This window comes from Asparagus officinalis, chromosome 7 (assembly GCF_001876935.1).
Source record: "Asparagus officinalis chromosome 7, Aspof.V1, whole genome shotgun sequence".
NCBI lineage: Eukaryota > Viridiplantae > Streptophyta > Magnoliopsida > Asparagales > Asparagaceae > Asparagus > Asparagus officinalis.
In genome coordinates, this window is record NC_033800.1 from 18345292 (window position 1) to 18359072 (window position 13781).

Sequence of the window (13781 nt, forward strand, 5' to 3'; positions counted from 1 at the left end):
TCACCAGAGCGGATCGAACTCTTCGTCACGCATCCAACGCACCCGGAATCACTCAAATCCAAGTCCAGATGAAGAATCTACAGGGAAACAAACAAAATATACCTAAACGGAGTCCCGGCCAGTCGAAATACCCCGGGGTGTCTAGGAAAAGCCTAGACACCCTAGGGTGGACAAGCTGTCGCGCTTAAGCCGCGGCACTATATGCTGTCGCGCCTTAGCCGCGACACCATGAGTTGCCGCGCCACCTTGTGTTGCCTGATGACGAATAAATTGTTCTCGCATGTTGTTTTGAATGGTATTTGGATGTCTGCAAGTATTTTTTGACGCCTACAATACATAGTGAATTTCTCGTATTGTTGCCCCGTGGACATAGGTCGAAGTTGGTCAACCGAACCACGTAAATCTTGGTATTCTTTTCTTCTTAATTGTGGTTATTCTATCTTATTGATTGGGGTTGGCTTTCGAGTTATGCATATCGTGGTAGATGGGGAGACTGAAATTCCCCAACAAGTGGTATTAGAGCGAAGATGACGCATCCGGGAGCGAGTTCACAAGATAGAAGACGACGTCGTGCAAGATTAAAAATCGGTGTTACAAGAATCAAGATGAAAAAAGGGAAAGGTTACTATAGCATAACACTGTAGCACGACGGGTACTGTTCACATGGGGATCCGACGGTCCAGATTGATTTGTTAGCCGATTGAGGATTTGGGGGCGGATTTTGGTGATCCAGGAGTCGTTCCTAGGGTTTTTTGACGTGCTGAGTTCGTTTTTGGCATCGGTTTCATCAAATTCAAACTCTATGGTAACTGATTTGAATTTTAATTAGAGAATGATGACTTCTTCGGGTACGAAGTTTGATATTCCGCTATTTAACGGCAAGACAAATCTGATGGTATATAAGGAGCATGAGTTGGTTAGTGTGTATACTTGAGGAGGACAGTGCCAAATTAGATGGAGCTTGCAAGCGGGCACGACTGAGTGACACACATGAAGATGAAGATGGTGGCATTGGACTTGAAGATGGTGAGCGCTCATATTCAGTCCAAGCCAAGTAATGGAGGAGATAGAGGCATCCGGCTCGTAGTGTGGAGTAGGAGAAGTGCACCGATATGATTTGAGATGAGCGATGCAGGTCGAGTATGAGGACAACAAGTGGGGGAAGACTACTGTGAAGTTCAGTTTGGGAGGAGAAGCATGGTTGATTTGCTTCTAATGTCAGAGGTGGCGAAGATCTCTTGGTGCGCACAAGAGAGGTGGAGGTGCCACGGCGAAGCAGAAGATAGTGAGGATCATGAAGACATCCAATTGGGAGTGCAGGTGTTCTGATTTGAAGTACGGCGAAGCAGAAGATAGTGAGGATCATGAAGACATCCAATTGGGAGTGCAGGTGTTCTGATTTGAAGTGCGAAAGAAATAGAAGACTCTAGCGGTGCAGGTGTTCTGATTTGAAGTGCGAAAGAAATAGAAGACTCTAGCGAGAGAGGCAAAGTTTCAAGACGGTGATGGTATATCTTCAAGGGAGTTTGGGAATCAAATCCAATGTGGAGATTGTTGGGATTTTGTCTTTGATTCTTTGTGTAACTTCTTGAGAATTAGATAGGATTAGAGTTCTATCATGATTAGGAGTTTGGGTTCTATCATGATTAGGAGTTTGAGTTCTATCGTGATTAGGAGTTTAGGTTTTATCATGATTAGGAGTTTGAATCCTATTCTAATTAGGAAGTTAGGCTAGAGATAGGATTTTGGTTTCCCTATATATATTATTCTATTGGTGGAGGAAAAACCATGAAGAAAAAGTAGAGATGTAGTAGATGAGAGAGAGAGAGAGAGAGAGGGTTTCGTAGTCTTTATTCGTGCAAAAGATTACAAGGAGTAGGCTTTGGAGAGAATATGAGAGTTGATTATGTATGTAAGGTTGAGAGATTGAGAGATGAGAGTTGAGTGGTTCCTCTTGTAGTTCTCCCTGATACATAGTGAATTTGAGTTGAGTGGTTCCTCTTGTAGTTCTCCCTGATACATAGTGAATTTCTCGTATTGTTGCCCCGTGAACGTAGGTCGAAGTTGGTCGACCGAACCACGTAGTGAATTTCTCGTATTGTTGCCCCGTGAACGTAGGTCGAAGTTGGTCGACCGAACCACGTAAATCTCGATGTTCTTTTCTTCTTGATTATGGTTATTCTATCTTGTTGATTGGGGTTGGCTTCCGAGTTGCGCATATCGTGGTAGGCGGGGAGACTGAAATTCCCCAACAATAGTTTATTAAGTTCCCTCGACAAGTCAATCCTAAAACTGATGAGAGGAAGAACTGATATCTTACTTTGTTAAGAAATTCTTTTCAGATTCTTATTTCTCTGGTGAGACGGGAATTCTTATTGCGATCTTTCTCTCTTATTATGCACCAGAAACTCTGCCGAAATTTACGATGCGCATAATATGTATGTCATATTATTCATGCTTTCTAAGTAATGTAGAATATATGGAGATTACTGTTTGGGGTGAAAGTTGATATCTTCATTGCTGAATCTATTACACGTTTATCGATTACAGATTCAAAATTAAATTAGTCTTTTTATAATACTTTCTTACATAATGAAAATAAAAAAAATACAACTCTCGTCAGACAGCGTAGAGATCGTTTATCGTTCTTCTGCTTGCGTGGGATCTTGGCCTGTGACGAGAACGTTGATATCTGTGGACCACCAAACAATCAGATCAGATCCGGAGCTTCGTCTATTCGCGAAGGAATCAAGAAGCCGAAGCACTTATCTCGGTAACAACGAGATAATTGCTCTTTTTAAGATTATCACAACGGGATAATCTTAAGGAACGGACCCGGGAATGTAGATCTGATGAATCTTTCTCGTCTGTGCTGAAGAACTCGATCAATCTCCACCTTTCTTCTGAAGTTCGTACACTTTTAATCTTCAATCCGGCAGAGCTTCGCCAACTCTCTAAAAATCCAGATCCCCAAAAAGAAAGGCCCTGGGGCTGTATTTATAGGCTCCGAGGGAATCTAGACAGTTAAAACTACACAGTCAGCGAAAAAACCACTTTTTAGGGCTACAGACACCCCCAGGCGTCTTGGCGAGGCCGAGACACCCTCGGGTGTCTCAGTTGGGACGAGACACCTCGGGGTGTCTTAGCTTAAGCTAAGACCACCGTTTTACGCTATGTTTTTACATTCGCCGTATTTTCCTCTTTTGAACTTAGATTTACGTGATTCAGGATGCGTTGGAAAGCCGACGAGGAGATCTACAGTCTCCCATGATTGAATTATACATGGAATAACTGAGAAACAGGAGTGTTCCGCCTTTCGTAAACAACGCGGGGCTCCCGCTTAACTTTCGTTTCTGTTATTCCGAAGTTCTGTTGCTTCGTCTGACCCGTCGACTCACTTCATGTGTATGTCATTGTCAAACAAGCTCTTGTAACTCAAATACTAATGTTCATCGTCTTCTCTTTGTCTCGAGCTGCGTGCGGGGACCTATAGGTAATTTTTGACGCCTACAGATACCCCCTCCAAAGTGTTTCAGACTCATTCTTTTATAGAGGAGGCTAGAATACTTTGGATATGATCGGTCCGACCTTCAGTCGGTGTAAAAGGACCTGTAGTTAGCTTTGATTCTTGACCCTTTCGATTTTTAATCTATTTGATATTTTGATGAATAGCCAAAATTCTCTCGGCGCTGCGTTTATCGTCTGGCCGTCGTCGAAATCTTGAATCAAAACTGGTGAGTTGATTTTGGCTCGTATCGTCGAGTTGACTTTGAACTGACTGTCTTCATCATGACATATTGATTCACATTGACTTTCATCGTAACATGTTGATTGACGTTGACTTTTTTACCACAACGCGTTGACTGGCGTTGATCTAGGGTTACGCATTGGCCGACGTTGACCTAGGATTTCGGATCGCCCGGCGTTAACTTTTTCATCGCAACGCGTTGACTGGCGTTGACCTAGGGTTACGCATTGACCGATGGTGACCTAGGGTTTTGGATCGCCCAACGTTAACATAGTTTATACTCGTACGTTTGCTGGAGTATACACAGTTTAAGCTCTTAAGGTATTGGAGAATGGCAGTCCTAACAATTAGGGTTGCAAGGCTAACTATCAAAGCTGATTCATCTACAGATATGGATCTTATCCCGAAGTTGTTGAATGCTCGAGTCACGAGACCAGTTAATAAAGCTAGTGTGTTAATGACTTTTGCATATATAGGATTTTTGGCAAACCATCAGCCATCAACGGATTTGATGAGCCTTTACCGACTACCATTTGAGTTGGGCTAGCATGCAGATTGTTTAAATCCGTTCTGCATGTAACGTTATGCTAAAAGAGTTAACTCTTTTAGTGCTATGATATTGAATACGTAGACTTCGTCTTTCTTACGGGAATAGACTACCCGGCGACGTGTGTTAGACGTAGACTTAGAATTTTTGGCCAATCCTCAGCCATCAACGGATTTAACGTGCCTTTACCGATTACCGTTTGAGTCGGGCTTACATGCGGATTGTTTAAGTCTATTCCGTATGTGACGTTGTGCTAAGAGAGTTAACTCTCTTAGTGCTACGATATTGAATACGTAGACTTCGTCTTTTTTACGGGAATAGACTACCCAGCAACGCGTATTAAGCGCTGACCTATCCCTACTTAGACTTCGGGATAAAATTTCCTAGACTGGAATTCTGGTGTCTTCTTCAATCGGTGAAAGATTAAACCGGCAACGCGTGTTAGGCATTGACTTATCCCTACTTAGGATTCGGAATAAAATTCCCCGCGTGTGTGAAGCACGGATTTTGGTGTTATTAATAACAACCTGTCACAATGTCGAATATGTGGGTTTTTATCCTTTTTACGGTCAAGGACTAACCGGCAATGCGTGTTAGGCGCTGACCTATCCCTACTTAGGCTTCGGGATAAAATTCCTCAGATTGGTATTCTGGTATCTTCTTCAATCGGTAAAAAACTAAACCGACAACACATGTTAGGCATTGACTTATCCCTACTTAGGATTCAGGATAAAATTTCCCGCGCGTGTAAGGCACGGCTTTAGGAGTTGAAGGATGGTGTCAAAAAAAATAGGAGAGGAAGAATTTTATATTCTATCTCCCGAAACTGAAGAGGAAGAATTTTATATTCTATCTCCAGTTACCAAGGAAACTCGAAATGGGATCTCCACCCTAAGAATCCGAAAAAGTAAAACTAGTGGTGGGATCTCCACTCCGAGAATCGAAAAGATTCAAGCAAGCCTAACTTTTATAGGATTGGTTACTTAATTCAAAAAAAGAATTTCTCATTCATTGAGGTGAAATTCCGATTTTGGCCCTAACTTTTATAAGTTTGGCCGAATAGGAAAAGATAGAAGCCTTTCGTTTATCGAAAGGGGCATTCCGGTCTTGGTCCTAACTATCTGCAGGTTTGACCAAGGGAAGTTGGAGGCAATCCTAACTTTCATAGATTTGATTGTTCAAATTAAAAGTGGACCTCTCGTTCATGGAAGTGTTTTCGTCGAAAGTTGCCTTCATCATTGATTTTATTAAAACTTTAAACATTACAAATGAATTCAAACAACAAAGAAATAAAAATTATAAATTTCTTGAAAATAAACACAAGATCCGTTCGTCGTCTCTTGCTTGCGTGGGTCTTTAGCCTGTGACGGGGATGTTGATATCCGTGGACTACCTGGCAATCAGATCTAATCCAGAGCTTCGTCGATCCGTGACGGGGATGTTGATATCCGTGGACTACCTGGCAATCAGATCTAATCCAGAGCTTCGTCGATCCGCGAGAAGATCTAAAAACTTGAAGTGCCTATCTCGATAAAAGCGAGATATTTGCTCTTCTTAGTATTACCATAATGGGATAATACTAAGGATCGGGTACGGGTGATGTAGATCTGACGAAGAACTCTCTTGCGTTGAAGTGCTCGATCACTCTTCACTCCGGCAGGGCTTCGCCAATTCTCCAAAAATCCAGATCTCAAAAAATGAGGGCTTGGGGCTTGTATTTATAGGCTTTAGGGTATAACGAAGTGGTTAAAACTGATCGAAAACCGTCAAAAACACGTCCCAAGTGCGAGACAGCTCGGGGTGTCTCGCACCTGTGCGAGACAGTCTATACCCTCTTCGGTATTTTGGCTCTAATTCTTTCATCCGAACTCGGATTTGAGTGATTCAAGATGTGTTGGAGAACTAACCAAGATATCTACAACTTTCATGTTTTGAGTTTCTTCAGATTCAAAACTAATCATGGTCAAAACAGCTCCACAAGTTCCGAGACACCTTTGGGTGTCTCGGCCAGGTCCGAGACTGACACCTTTGGGTGTCTCGGAGCTATTTTGGTCATAATTTCCTCATATGACATCCAAATGATATGATTCCGGATTTTATGGAAATCTGATAAAAATATATACAATTCTCCTGTTTTGAGTTTCTTCAGATTCAAAACGGATCATGGTCAAAATAGCTCCACAAGTTCTGAGACACCTTAGGGTGTCTCGGCCAAGTCCGAGACACCTTTGGGTGTCTCGGCGTTATTTTAGTCATAACTTCCTCATATGACATCCAAATGATCTGATTCTGGATTTGATGAATAGATGACAAAAATATCTACAACTTTCCTGTTTTGAGTTTCTTTAGATTCAAAACAGATCATGGTCAAAACAGCTTCATAAGTTCTAAGACACCTTAGGGTGTCTCGGCCAAGTCCGAGACACCTTTGGGTGTCTCGGCGCTAATTTAGTCATAACTTTCTCATATGACATCCAAATTATCTGATTCCGGATTTGATGGAAAGCTGACAAAATTATCTACAACTTTCCTGTTTTGAGTTTCTTCAGATTTAAAACAGATAATGGTCACAATTGCTCCACAAGTTCTGAGACACCTTAGGGTGTCTCGGCCAAGTCCGAGACACCTTTGGGTGTCTCGGCGCTATTTTAGTCATAACTTCCTCATATGACCTCCAAATGACCTGATTCTAGATGGGTTAGAAATCTGACAAAAATATCTATAACTTTACTGTTTTGAGTTTCTTCAGATTCAAAACGGAACATGGTCAAAATAGCTCTACAAGTTCCGAGACACCTCGGGTGTCCCAGTTCAGCCTGAGACGCTCCGTTATGCCCGTTTGTTCGTTTTCGCCGTAACTTCTTCATCCGAACTTGAATTTTAACGATTCAAAGTGCGTTGCAAAGACGACGAGGATTTATATAAGCTCCAATGATTAGATCATCTGTTGAATGAATGCGACATGAAGGACATTATTCCTTTTGTAAACATCGCGGGGCTCCCGATTAGCCCGTACCTTCGTTATTCCAAAATTTTGTTAGCTCATGTAGCTTGTCGATTCACTTCAAGTATTCACCGACATCAATCGAACTCCTGTGAACTGGATAGTGACGTTCATCATCGTTCTTTAACACTGAGCTGTTCGTGGAGACCTATAGGTAATTTTTGATGCCTACAGATACCCCCTCCAAAGCGTTCCAGACTCGTTTCTTTTATAGAAGAGGCTGGAATACTTTGGATGTGATTGATCCAGCCTTTAGTCGGCGTAAAGGACCTATAGTTAGCTTCAACTCTTGGCTCCTTCGATTTTCGGTCTATTCAATGCTTTGACGAATAGCCGAAGTCCTTCCGGCGCTGCGTTTATCGCCTGGCCGTCGTCGGAGTCTCGAGTCTACCACCAGTGAGTTGAGTTTTGCTTGTGTTATTGAGTTGACTTTGAACTGACTATCTCTGTCATATTGTGCTGACTTAGTGTTTTAGATCACCGTATGTTGACTTTTGGTCGCAACGCGTTGACTGGCGTTGACCTAGGGTTACGCGTTGACCGGCGTTGACCCTAGGGTTTCTAACGTTGAATGTTGACTTTTTGGTCGTAACGCGTTAATTGGCGTTGACCTAGGGTTATGCGTTGACCGGCGTTGACCTTAGGGTTTCGAACGTCGAACGTTGACTTTTTGGTCGCAACGCGTTGACTGGCGTTGACCTAGGATTACACATTGACCAGCGTTGACCCTAGGGTTTCAAACGTCGTACGTTGACACAGTTTATACTCGTACGTTTACTGAAGTATACACAGTTTAAGCTCTTAAGGTATTGGAGCATGGCGGTCCCAAGTGTCGGGGTTGCAGGACCAACTGTTAAAGCTGATTCATCTACATTTGTGGATCTTATTTTAATATTGTTGGATAATCGAGTCACGAGACCAACTAACAGAGCTGATGCATCAATGACTCGCACTTATATAATTTTTGGTAAATTCCCAGCCATCAACGGGTTTGATGAGCCTTTACCGACTACCGTTTGAGTCGGGCTAGCATGCGGATTGTCTAAATCCGTTCCGCATTTAACGTTGTGCTAAGAGAGTGAATTCTCTTAGACTTGCTACGACTTCGAATACGTAGACTTCGCTATTGTCACGGGAATAGGCTACCCGGCAACGTGTGTTAGATGCTGACTTATCCCTACTTAGGCTTTGGGATAAAATACCCCAAAATCGAACTCTGGTGTCTTCTTTTACGAAAAAAAACTAAACCGGCGACGCGTGTTAGGCGTCGGCATATCCTTTCTTAGGATTCAGGATGAAATTCCCCATGCGTGTAAGGCATGGATTTTGGTGTTATTAATAACAACCTGCCATAATGTTGAATATGTGGGCGGATGTTCTTTTTAACGGTTAAGAACAAACCGGCAGCGCGGGTTAGGCGCAGACTTATCCCTGCTTAGGTTTCAAGATAGGATACCCCAGAATCGAACTCCAGTGTCTTTTTCTACGGAGAAAGACTAAACCGGCAGCGCGTGCTAGGCGCAGACTTATCCCTGCTTAGGATTCGGGATAAAATTCCTCGTGCGTATGACGCATGGACTTTAAAAGTTTGAAAAGTGGTGTCTTCTCTTGGGGCAAAGACGAACCCGATACGGGAGAGGAAGTATTTTATATCCTATCTCTCAAAGTTGAAGAGGAAGAATTTTATATTCTATCTCTAGTTGGAAAGGAGACTCGAGGTGGGATCTCCACCCCCAGAATCCGAAAAGGTGAAACTAAGAGTGAGATCTCCACTCCGAGTATCGAAAAGATTCGGATAACCCTAACTGTCGGAAGGTTTGATTACCGAACTAAAGATGAATTTCTCATTTGTCGAGAGTGAATTGTGGTTTTGGTCATAACTGTAGGAAGGTTTGACGGCCACTCGATGAAGGGTTTTGACGTTAAGTAATCAGGACTTAACACGTCAAGCTTTGGAAATTGCCATGAATTGGCGGACAGAAAATTTAGTGGACCCACCGTCAATTGACTTGATCAGTGGGGGATTTTTGTGAGGAAAGATTAATCTGTCAAAAGGATCGAATCTCGTCTCAACAAGATAACTCATGAGAATTAGTGAATTTGATAACAATAATGGAAAACATTCCAACCTTTAGAGTTTAAATGTGGATGTTTTACTTATCACTTTTATAGTGATTGGGTTATCCCTAAGAATATCACCCGTGATATTCTTTCGGGAACTTCCCGATACATGAATAATCCACCCTCAGCTTTCCTTATGGCACCGGGTCCGACATTGTACTCAGTTATATAACCGAGTTATCCTTAAGAATATTACATATAAAAATTCTCCAAGAACTTCCCGTGAAAGAAATGAAACAGTTTAGACTCATATACATGTTGGAGTATCAGGGAGCAGTTTAACCTCTTATACCGGTCGGAGGATTGAGAAACAGTTTATACTCGTATACTCTTTGGAGTTTCAGGGAGTAGTTTAACCTCTTATACCGGTCGGAGGATTTCCTTAAGAATATTACATATAAAAATTCTCCAGGAACTTCCCGTGAAAGAAATGAAACAGTTTAGACTCATATACATGTTGGAGTATCAGGGAGCAGTTTAACCTCTTATACCGGTCGGAGGATTAAGAAGCAGTTTATACTCTTATACTTGTCGGAGTGTCGCCATTCTCATTTGGCTTATCCCAGCGTTATGACGCCGGTCTCAACCAATGTTTGGATGCTATTCTTGAGAACGAAGCAATCCTTGGTGGGATGAAGGACCCTCCTGTGGTACGCACAGTACTTCGGATCCGCAGTATTGTCAGCTTCCTCCTGATTGACGATAGGTGGTAGCTTGATCTTGTTGTTTTCAAGGAGGGATTCGAAGGTGGCTGGAATGTCTTCGTCCTTGAAGGAATACTCTTTTTGGAGTTTCGGTTCCGAAGTCTTTTGCTGCCTTCGGGATTGCTGTTGTGACCTTGATTATTGAGGCGCCTTTTGTTGCCGCTGTTGCGGTTGCGCTTGCACCTCGAATATTTGAATCGCGTCCACAGCATTCGCATGTGCTTTTCCCTTAGGGACAAAGTTCTGTTACGGGGCATTATTAGCTATTTGGCCCCTTTCCACCTTCTTCCTTTTAAGGAATCGCTCGGCTTGTTCTCCTCGCACCTTTAAATCCTTCCAGGTCTTTGGCGGTGCCATTCCCATAGCTTCGAGGATGTCCAATGAAAGGTTATTGTGACAAGTCTCGAGGATAAAGTCTTCACTGACCGGATCCCTGCAATTCATTGCTTTGTTTCGGAATCTCTTCACGAAATTTTCGACTGTCTCACCATTCTTCTGCTTCTCATCAAATAGAGTGTCGATTGAAATCTCGGTGTTGTCGTCGAAGAAGTTTGTTAGAAACATATCCTCCATGTCGTCCCAACTGCTGATACTCCTCGGCTTGAGGCGACGATACCAATCGAAGGCCGCTCCGCGAAGAGTGCCAACGAATGACCGCACCATTAAGGGTTCATTCCCGGAGATTATTCCTAAGTGGGACTTAAAATATATTAAGTGTTGGGTAGGGGAACCCTTTCCATCAAACGGCATAAAGTTGATTAAATTGAACTTTACCGGATATGGAATTGATTCCCACTCCCTTGGGTATGGACATGGTATGCCGGACCTCTTCACTTCTTGAGCATTCATCAACGCGTTGATTTTGCTCTCCAAGTCCTTCATTTTCTTTTCTTCACTCGTATCTGTCTTCGAGTGGTTTCTAGGAGAGGTAACGTGGTCTTCCTTCGCATTATCATCCGAGGGACCGCCTCCATTATTGTTGTTGACAGGAGGGATAGTTATGTTGACATTATCCTCTTCCCGTTCATTCTCCTCTTGATTCGGATTATTGCGACGACTGGGTTCTCCTTGGTGAGTTGTCAGTGCCACGATTTGCTGGTCATGCATCTTGATCTCTCATCTGCTGCATGGCCATCTCCATCTCGAACTTAAAAGCTTCCTTCTGCTTAGTCAAGGCATCTTCAAGCATCTTGGTCACTTGTTCGGCACTAATCATAAGCGACTCATAAGGCTGTCCCGTACTAGATGCCGTGCCGTCGGACGCTATAGCTGAGCAGGAATCTGAACCATCATCTGACACCTCTTCTTCCAAAGGAAGTCCCTTTTGCATCCTTTGGTAATTCTTTCGCCTATTGGTCCCCGATCGCAATCGAGTCATACGCTGGGACATTTCGGCAAACTGATCTGGGCTAAATCGTCGTGTCGATTTGTCTCTACCGGTCATATTAGCAGACACTTCTAGGAATTCGTCCTCTTGGCGGACAGGCTTCTTCCTACGGAAACGTCTTGGCTTGTTCTCAGGTGTTCTGGTAGAGATTCTCTCGAACACCGAAACTCTCCTTGGGGCTTTAGTACAGCAACATTCTGACAGCACCGCCTTGATTATGTTGGCACACGGACAGTGAGAATCCGTATCTCGAGCATCTCTCTTTCGAGACTTACCCGCACCCCCAGCTCTATAGTACAACTCATCAGTTTGATAACTGGAGCAACCCATAGAGTGTTGGCATGACTTCCCAGGTATAACACCATCATCATCAGATGGATGTGTTTCCCTCTGGGGATATGACGCTTTATTAGCGTTTTCAAAAGTCGCTCGTTCAAGTCTACGCTTTTGCGAGCGTGAAAACTTAACGGGCTCTTGAACTTCGACACGCAATCCAATGCGGTCGGTAACAGGGGCTTTCCCTTCGTTATCTTTATTGGGGGGATTAGCTGCTTGTGTTTTGACGGCTTCTTGACCGTCTCTTCTTTTTGCATCTCTTCCGCTTTCTGCAGAAGGACTCGGGCATGCGCAAGCAATGCGCGGTGTTTCTTGATTCGCTCTTCGAGGGTTGAGCGAGTCCTCTTGACACGAACCCATTCGTTCGTCTCTGTCTTGGAGGAGGAGTTGGTTGATCGCCATTGTTGCTCCTAGCGCTGTCTGGACTTTAGATCCTCATTGTAGCGGATCCCATCCATCGATTCTGCGGTCTTGGCCAATTATCGCGCAAGTCGTTGACGCCGTCTTTGGCGCGCCCTCTTTGACAAGGTTGGAACACCTTCAGCAGTTGAATTCGCGGCGGAAGGGAGATCTGGATCTGCAGCTTCGACCACGTTAGACGCCATTGGAGCGTCGCGGTGAGTAAGTGCAACGGCGGCAAGGGGGTCTAGGATCTTCGATCCTGAGGGCCTGCGAGCACTCTTGGAAGATGAAATCTTCCTGCGCCTGTTTGGAGAGGCGGATCTGGAAGAGGAGGAAGAGATGTACTCTTCAAGCTTCTGTTGATCGAACTCGTATTCGATCTCTTCGTTCACCCGGATCTTGAAGGCCGGTTGCGTCACGACGGCCTCGGCAGCGAGGCCGTTGGCTCCCACTGTGGTCGCCAGTTTGTTTTCGTCGAAAGTTGCCTTCATCATTGATTTCATTAAAACTTCAAACATTACAAATGAATGCAAACAACAAAGAAATAAAAATTACAACTTTCTTGAAATAAACACAAGATCCGTTCGTCGTCTCTTGCTTGCGTGGGTCTTTAGCCTGTGACGGGGATGTTGATATCCGTGGACTACCTGGCAATCAGATCTGATCCAGAGCTTCGTCGATCCGCGAGGAGATCTAGAAACTTGAAGCGCCTATCTCGATAAAAGCGAGATATTTGCTCTTCTTAGTATTACCATAATGGGATAATACTAAGGATCGGGTACGGATGATGTAGATCTGATGAAGAACTCTCTTGCGTTGAAGTGCTCGATCACTCTTCACTCCGGCAGGGCTTCGCCAATTCTCCAAAAATTCAGATCTCAAAAAATAAGGGCTTGGGGCTTGTATTTATAGGCTTTAGGGGATAACGGGGCGGTTAAAACTGATCGAAAACCGTCAAAAACACGTCCCAAGTGCGAGACAGCTCGGGGTGTCTCGCACCTGTGCGAGACAGTCTGTACCCTCTTCGGTATTTTGGCTCTAATTCTTTCATCCGAACTCGGATTTGAGTGATTCAAGATGTGTTGGAGAGATAACAAAGAGATCTACAACTTTAATGTTTTGAGTTTCTTAAGATTCAAAACTAATCATGGTCAAAACAGCTCCACAAGTTCCGAGACACCTTTGGGTGTCTCGGCCAGGTCCGAGACACCTTTGGGTGTCTCGGCGCTATTTTGATCATAACTTCCTCATATAACATCCAAATGATCTGATTCTGGATTTGATGGAAAGCTGACAAAAATATCTACAACTCTCTTGTTTTGAGTTTCTTTAGATTCAAAACGGATCATGATCAAAACAGCTCCACAATTTCTAAGACACCTTAGGGTGTCTCGGCCAAGTCCGAGACACCTTTGGGTGTCTCGGCGCTATTTTAGTTATAACTTCCTCATATGACATCCAAATGATCTGATTCCGGATTTGATGGAAAGCTGACAAAAAATATCTACAACTTTCCTGTTTTGAGTTTCTTC